Source organism: Chiloscyllium plagiosum, chromosome 4, assembly GCF_004010195.1.
Source record: "Chiloscyllium plagiosum isolate BGI_BamShark_2017 chromosome 4, ASM401019v2, whole genome shotgun sequence".
Lineage (NCBI taxonomy): Eukaryota > Metazoa > Chordata > Chondrichthyes > Orectolobiformes > Hemiscylliidae > Chiloscyllium > Chiloscyllium plagiosum.
Genome location: NC_057713.1, coordinates 6,541,542 through 6,549,328, shown reverse-complemented (window position 1 = coordinate 6,549,328; position 7,787 = coordinate 6,541,542).

Sequence of the window (7,787 nt, the reverse complement as noted above, 5' to 3'; positions counted from 1 at the left end):
ACTCCGGCCCTGTCCCCCTGTATAACCCCCTCTGGTCACTCCGGCCCTGTCCCCCTGTATAACCCCCTCTGGTCACTCCAGCCCTTTACTCTTGCATTCAATAAATCACACTACGTCATTCATTCAATGATTAAACTTCATTCATTGAAACACAGTTCAGTTACGGTAACTCTATGAATTATCACTGATTGTTTTCTTTAAAATAATCTAGTTCATTCATGTCCTTCACCTCATTTGGCCTACATGTTACTCTGGACTGTCCTCTGAAATAGCCCATCAGCCACTCCATTCAATACCTATCAGGGATGGGCAACAAGACAGGGCACATGTCAACAAGGTCTGCTACTCAAACTACTGGAGCCAAAAAATAATTACTGAATGAATTATTTTTGTAGTATATTCACTATTGTAAGGTAGAAAACCAACTGTGCAAAGCAGCATCCAAAGAAACAATGTGATAATAATCAGCTGTTTTTCTGACAAAACAGAAACTGGGTTGATCTCCACCATTCTTTTTTAAAATAATGTCTGTAACTACTTACATGCACTGGACGGGGGAGAAAAAGACTATGGCTTGATGTCTCATCTGACACCTTGGGTACTGCAACACTCCCTCAGTATTTCATCAGAGCAGCAGCCTAGATTTTCTTCATAAAATTGTCTGGCACCAGGAAATGGTACCTTTGAATCACCAAGCATTGGTGCATCATTAACATTTCATGTCTGGGGATGGGAGGTGTTGGTAATGGGGATACTGATGCCACATTCTTTTAATTAAACTCTTTCCACAAGCTTTGACTGAGTATGCACCAAAGGACCCTTGGACACCTGGAATTGGATTTTTTCATATATCTGGCTGCTGAATGTGAAGTGCGTCATCAAGCAGAGGTCCAGTAGTTTGAGTAGCAGACCTTGTTGACATGTTCCCTGTCTTGTCATCTGTTCTGGTTGTCCAGGAAGTTGGTTATTGTCTCTTTGTAGCTATACACACAGATGTCAAGGATCATAAATTCAACTGGGACAACAAACCAATAATAGGACAAGCCAAACAGAGGACAGCCAGAGAAATTCTCAAAGCATGGCACTCATCCATTGAGTCCATCAATAAACACATTGACCTAGACCCAGTATACTGACCACTGCAATGAACAAACTGGAACTGGCAAGCGGAAACAGCGGGAACGAAACCAAATAAATTCTAACCAACACTGTACAGCAACGCTTCACAGTGACTTCCCAGCTTGGCAAACATACCCACAACTGCAAACACCTTTATTTTTAAACTGACAAAAACTTACTGATTAAGTTGTTTTCTTGAGTCTACTCTGGTGATAAGAAAATGTGGAAACATGAAGGGAATATGGGCATTTTTAATTGATATTTTCCATCGCAGTCAAGCCAAAGTACATCTTTCACACATCTCCACACTGAAGCCATTCAGTCACTTTCCTCTACACTTAACTAACTTGTACATTGTCCCTTTCTCTAAGTTGGTGATCATCACAAAACTCCACTGTTTAAGTTAATATTCACTAGGCTATTGAATGCAAAAACATCAAATTAAAAATCCTGGCCAAGTGGGTGATCCATCAGCCTAATCATTCAGCCACTCCACAGCCAATACAGCATGCCTGCATTGTGTACAAAACTGCTTGAGAAAATGATGGTAAGTCTCCTGTAATGGAATGGCTTGCACAGCCATTTCAAAAAGTAGTTAACAGTCACGCACATTGCTGCAGTCCGGGGTCACACATGGGTAAGATGAGAGAAGAATGGCACATTTCCTCACCAGACAGACATTAATAAACCTCAGATGGGTTTTATTAGAACCCAATATTAGATAATCATTATTAATGAAGCTAGAAAGTTATTCCAGATTTATTATTTCATTGAATTTAAATTCTCCAGTTGCCATGGTCAAACATGCATGCACTTACCCAGAGCAATAGGCCAGGGTTCTGGATCATTATCCTGGTAACATTAGCACTATGCTGCTATGCACATTAAAGTCCCAAAGATTTCTTCAGCACTGCCATACAAAAGGAAAAAAGTAGCAGGCATATAGGAGTGTCATCACCTTAAAGCCATGTCACCACCCCTTCACTGTCGTTGAATCAAAAGCCTGTAATTCCTGAGCTAAAATCACTGTGGGATGTACTTACACCTCAGAGAAATCTGAATCAAACCCAAACTGATATTAAGAAATCAGGAATTCCAATCCCTCTATACTTCTATTCCTCATTAAGATGGTCTGAGTGTCCTCAGCTTTCTCCTTGAAATAAAGCTCACCAGGTCTCCATCCAACATCATCCTCCTCTGGTTGGCTAAACTTGTTCTTATGTTTGATGAGAGGAGAATGGCACATTTCCTCACCGGACAGACATTAATAAACCTCAGATGGGGTTTATAAGAATCCAATATTAGATAATCATTATTAATGAAACTACAAAGTTATTCCAGATTTATTATTTCATTGAATTTAAATTCTCCAGTTGCCATGGTCACATATGCATGCATTTCATGTTTTTGCATTCAATAGCCTAGTAATTATTAACTTACATAGTAGAGTTTTGCGATAAACACCAAATTAGAGAAGGAGACAATGTACAGGTCTCCTTAAAAGACATGCATTTTGCCCAAATAAAAAAAGATTACTGTGCATCCACATGGGTTCCAACACTGCCTATCTATTTGTGGGATACATGTCTTCAAATGTCTCTCTCCCTTCAAGTTCTCTGTCCCCATTCAAGAGACTTATCAAGGCTCCTCTGGCCAGAATCTTCCAAAACCACAACTACTAATATCTAGAAGGACAAGACCAGGACAGACAGAGAAACATCACCAGCTACAAGTCCCAGCCAAAGTCACACAACATCCTAATATGCAAATATAGTGATATTCCTTAATGGTCAGTGGGTTAAAATTGTAGGTGAGAGGCCTCCTGCAATATTCACTATAAATCTAATGACTCATCTACCTTGATTACAGTTCCTCACTCTGCTTCCTATATTAATACATTCCATTCTCACTGCTTCTTCATCTTTCACTACCTTCAGAGTGCTGTCATCACCAAACACATTTTTCTTCCTCCTCACTTTCAGCATGCTGAAGAGGCCATTCCCTCTATTACATTCTTCAATGCATGTCTCTTTCCCTTAAACTTCACTCAGCAGCACAGTGGGATATTTTATGTCCTTAAGGGGTCAGACAGAGTTTCAGTTTAATGCCTCATCTGAAAGACAACACTATGGAAAATGAAGCACTGTGGGAATTGATCTACATTTTAATACCTGGAGTGGGATTTGAATTGGAACTTTCTGATCCATTTGATTAGTCTTTTACAGCACATACATCTTTTTTGTAAGATTTACTACCTATGTTGAAGAACTGGTTTTCAGACTGGAGGTCTGTGATCAATGATGTGCCACAAGGATTGGTGCTGGATACACTGCTTTGTTCATTTATATAAATAGTAGGAGCAATGGTTAGTGAGTTTGTAGCTGACGCCAAAATTGCATGGTATAGTGGCCAGTGAAGAAAGTTATCTCAGAATACAACAGGACCTTAATCAGATGGACTGAGAAATGGTAGATGGAGTTTAACTTAGATAAGTGTGAGGCATTGCATTTTGGTTAGGCAAATCAGGGCAGCACATGTACACTTAATGGTAAGGTCATGGGGAATACTGCCAAAACAAAGAGATCTTGGGGTGCAGGTCCCCAGTTCTTTAAAAGTGGAGTCACAGGTAGAGAGGGTGGTGAAGAACACATTTGGTACACTTGCTTATATTGGTCAGAGCATTGAGTATAGGAGTTGGGAGGTCATGTTACAGCTGCACAGGCCATTGGTTCAGCTACTTTTTGAATACAGCATGCAATTCTGGTCTCACTGCTACAGAAAATATGTTGCTAAACTTGAAAGGGCTCAGAAAATATTTCCAAGGATGTTGTCAGGTTTGGAGGCTTTGAGAAAAAGGGAGAGGCTGGATAGACTGGAGCTGAGGGGTGACCTTATAGAGGTTTATAAAAGTATGAAGGCCTTTTCTCCAGAGTAGGAGAGTCCAAAACTAAAGGGACTCAGGTTTAGGGTGAGAGGGGAAAGATTTAAAAAGGAACCAAGGGGCAACTTTTTCACACAGAGGATGGTGCATGTATATAATGAGCTGCCAGAGGAAGTGGTAGAGGCTGCTACAATTACAATATTTAAAAGGCATCTGGGTAGGTACATGAATAGGAAGGGTTTGGAGGGATACGTGCTCAAGTACTGGCAATGATTATCTGGTCGGCATAGACAAGTGGGACAGTGCTGCACATCTTTATGACTCTAAAAAAAGTTGAAAAGGAACAAAGAAAAATCACAGGTCTCACTTATTTTTCACCCCCCCGACTTTAAAAGAACCGTTGCCACACGTTACACCAGAATCTTGTATTGCCAAGAATGATACTCCTCCTTCCAAAGATGGCGACACAGTGGCCAATTGCCTAAACGCATTTCCTTTTTGGAAGACGCACGCGCAAGCCCAGGCCTCTGGACCCCCCCCCCCCCCCGCCCCTCCACTTTGGCATCAGACGTTGTATCGTGAGAGCGGGACCACCTTGACGTCACCGCGATAGGCACACGTTGGGGGGACAGAGACCACGATGTAACCGCTGAGTTCCGTACCTATAGGGAGGGCCTCAACCAGGACCTTGGGTTCATGTCACACTATAAATGACCAGCATTGCACTATACACGCTCGTACACACTCCCACATGCATCCTCTCAGTCTTGACACACACATATACACTCTCTCACACCGTCACAAGCCCCCACCCCAGACACACACACAAACCCACATACACATATTCGTTTATGGGGTGAATTTGTACTTGCAGAGTTATATTGTACTTTGCTCAAAAGCTGCATGAATCCATGTAAAACTCTGTTAACTCACTTTTTAGATTAGGATTAGTCTAAACATTATGGCACAGACAACAGAACAAAGGGGGCTAACACCTTCAACATTTTATCTGGCTAACACCAATTGTTACAGCTAACTTGAAAAAGTAACTTTTTAAAAAACGTTTTGTGATTTACATATGAAAGAAGTGAAACTATCATGGTCATTCTAACAGATGAGAGACTTAACAAACAATCAAGGTATTTTTCAATGTATAATTTCAGTTACATCACACTGTAAACGTTTGCTATAAATTCTGTGTCTTACAATTGTGTCCTCCACAACCACCTGATGAAGGAACGGCACTCCGAAAGCTAGTGCTTCCAATTAAACCTGTTGGACTATGATCTGGAGATGCCGGTGTTGGACTGGGGTGTACAAGGTTAAAAAAATCACACAACACCAGGTTATAGTCCCACAGGTTTAATTGGAAGCACACTAGCTTTCGGAGCGATGCTCCTTCATCAGGTGGCAGTGGAGGGCTCAATCCTAACACACAGAATTTAAGCAAAACTTTACAGTGTGATGTAACTGAAATTATACATTGGAAAATTGATTGTTAAGTCTTTCATCTGTTAGAATACAGTGATAGTTTCACTTCTTTCATGTGTAAATCACAAAACTTTTTTTAGAAAAGTTGCATTCTCGGGTGAGCTGTTAACAATGGGTGATAGCTTGACAATATGTTGAAGGTATTGGCCCCCTGTGTTCTCTGTCTATGCCATGATGTTTAGATTGATTCGAATCTAAAAAGTGAGATAACGGAGTTTTACATGAATGCATGCAGTTTTTGAGCAAAGTAAAATGTAACCCTGAAAGTACAAATTCACCCCGCAAAATATATGTGTGCATGTGGGTCTTTGTCTGTGTGTGTGTGTCTGTCTGGGTTGGGGGTTGTGAGTGTGAGAAAGTGTATGTGTGTGTAGTGAGTGCAGACGGTCTTAAGTCTGTGAGGGTGTGCATGTGTGAGTGTAGGAGTGTGTGTGTGTCTGTGTGCACGTCTGTGTGTATGTGTGTCCGTGTGTATAGGAGTGCCTGTGTGTGTGTGAGAGTGTGTGTGTGGGAGTATCTGTGTGTGTGTGTGTATAGTGCAATGGTGGTCACCTGTAATGTGACATGAACCCAAGGTCCCGGTTGAGGCCCTCCCTATGGGTACCAAACTTAGCTATCAGCCTCTGCTCTTCCACTTTTCTCTGCTGCCTGTCCCGAAGTCCACCTTGGAGGATGGTCACCCGAAGGTCCGAGGCTGAATGTCATGGACCACTGAAGTGTTCCCCAACTGGGAGGGAACATTCCTGTCTGTTGATTGTTGTGCGGTGCCCATTCATCCGTTGTCATAGCCTTTGCTCGGTTTCCCCAATGTACCATGCCTCCGGGCATCCTTGCCTGCAGCATATAAGATAGACAATGTTGGCCGAGTCACATAAGTATCTGCCATGTACAAGGTGGGAGGTGTCCCCACGCGTAATGGTGGTATCTATGTCCACACTCTGACACGTCTTGCAGTGCCTACTGTGACAGGGTTGCATGGAGTTGTCCTGAGAGCCAGGCAGCTTGTTCAGTATTTCCCAGAAACTGAAAAATTACGCCATGTTCTTCGTGACCTGCAAAACATTATCAGTGAGGATGAGCACCTCGCCAAGACCTTCCCAACATCTTCACTACTTGCCTTTTAACAACCGCCAAACCTCAAACAGATCGTTGTTCGTAGCAAGCTGCCCGGCTCTCAGGACAACTCCATACAACCCTGTCACGGTGGGCACTGGAAGACGTGTCAGAGTGTGGACATACATACCACCATTACACGTGGGGACACCTCCCACCTTGTACATGGCAGGTACTCATGTGACTCAACCAACGTTGTCTATCTTATATGCTGCAGGCAAGGATGCCCGGAGGCATGGTACATTGAGGAAACCGAGCAAAGGCTACCACAACGGATGAATGGGCACCGCTCAACAATCAATAGACAGGAGTGTTCCCTTCTAGTTGGGGAACACTTCAGTGGTTCAGGACATTCAGCCTCGGACCTTCAGGTGACCATCCTCCAAGGTGGACTTTGGGACAGGCAGCAGAGAAAAGTGGAAGAGCAGAGGCTGATAGCTAAGTTTGGTACCCATAGGGAGGGCCTCAACCGGGACCTTGGGTTCATGTCACATTACAGGTGACCACCATTGCACTATACACACACACAGATACTCCTACACACACATATACTCTCTCACACACACAGGCACTCCTATACACACATACACAGACGCGCGCACAGACTCCCACTCTCACATGCACCCTCTCCCAGACTTAAGAGCCTCTGCACTCACTACACACACATACACTTTCTCACACTCGCAACCCCCAACCCAGATAGACACACACAGACAAAGACCCCCATGCACACATATATTTTGTGGGGTGAATTTGTACTTGTAGGGTTACATTGTACTTTGCTTAAAAACTGCATGCATTCATGTAGCACAAAAACTGCATGAATCTATGCAAAACTCCATTATCTCACTTTTTAGATTAGAATCAAGCTAAAAACATGGCATAGACAGAGAACACAGGGGGCCAACACCTTCAACATATTGTCTAGTCATCACCATTGTTAACAGCTAACCCGAGAATGCAACTTTTTAAAAAAAGATTTTGTGATTTTTGAAGAATTAGATTAGATTAGATTAGATTACTTACAGTGTGGAAACAGGCCCTTCGGCCCAACAAGTCCACACCGCCCCACCGAAGCGCAACCCACCCATACCCCTACATGTACCCCTTACCTAACACTACGGGCAATTTAGCATGGCCAATTCACCTAACCTGCACATCTTTGGACTGTGGGAGGAAACCG